Raw genomic sequence first — 1,104 nt, 5'->3', positions numbered from 1 at the left:
ACCGCACAGATTTAGCCCAAATAAAAGTACCTTGAGACACTTAATAACCGAACTCCCAAGGGTAAAGAAAGGACCCGAAAAGCAGCAAGTATAAAAGAAACAAATAACATACAATGGAGCTCTAATATGCATGGCAGCAGGCTTTTCAGTGGAAATATTACGGGCCAGGAGAGAGTAGCATGACAAATTTACAGTGCTGAAGGAAAAAAACTTTAATCCTAGAATAGTATATCCAGTGAAAATATCCTTCAAACATAAAGGAGAAACAAAGAATTCCCCAAACAAAAGCTCAGGGAGTTGTCAACACCAGACCTGTCCTACCAGAAATGCAAACAAGAGTTCTTCAATCTGAAAGAAAAGAATGTTAATGAGCAATAAGAAGTCATCTGAAGATATAAAACTCACTGGTAGTAGTAAGTACACAGAAAAGCACAGAATATTATAACACTGTAATTTTGGTATGTAAACTACTCACATCTTCAGTAGAAAGACTAAAAGACGAACCTGTCAGTGTTACAGCTTTTTAAGAATTTGTCCAGCAGGCTTTCTTGTTTTTACTGGAAGCCTCCCTCACAAAAAATGAACCTGTCAAAAATAATAACTACAACAACTTTTCAAGATATAGACAATATAATAAGATATAAATAGAAATAGCAAAAACGTAAAAAGCAAGCAGATGAAGTTAAAATGTAGAGTTTTTGTAAGTTTTCTCATTGCATGTTTGTTAGTTCATTTGTTTATGCAATCAGTGTTAAGTTGTCATCAGTTTAAAATAATGGGTTGTAAGATACTATCTGCAAGCCTCGTAACCTCAAATCAAAAAACATACAACAGATACACAAAAAATAAAAAGCAAGAATTTAAAACACCACCAGAAAAAATCACCTTCACTACAAGGAAGACAGGAAGAAAGGAAAGAAGTAGGTGAAGACTACAAAACAACCAGAAAACAAATAAAATGGCAGTAATAAGTTCTTACTTATCAATAATAACATTGAATACAAATGGACTAAACTTCAATCAAAAGACACAGAGTGGCTGAATTGATTAAAAAAACAAGACCCAATGATCTACTGCCTGCAAGAAATACACTTCTCCTATGAA

General features: G+C 33.7%; 1 non-coding gene across 1 annotated transcript; it reads left to right on the top strand.

Annotated features, from left to right (window-relative positions):
• The first annotated feature begins 508 nt into the window (after window positions 1-508).
• LOC111540995 lies at window positions 509-569 on the top strand. The gene has a single exon (XR_002731129.1). It is a non-coding gene; the product is annotated as a U7 small nuclear RNA (small nuclear RNA).
• The last annotated feature ends 535 nt before the right edge of the window (window positions 570-1,104 follow it).

The sequence above is a fragment of the Piliocolobus tephrosceles genome, chromosome 13, assembly GCF_002776525.5.
Source record: "Piliocolobus tephrosceles isolate RC106 chromosome 13, ASM277652v3, whole genome shotgun sequence".
NCBI lineage: Eukaryota > Metazoa > Chordata > Mammalia > Primates > Cercopithecidae > Piliocolobus > Piliocolobus tephrosceles.
Note: the sequence above shows the minus strand (reverse complement) of the source record. Positions and strands in the feature narration are given on the sequence as shown.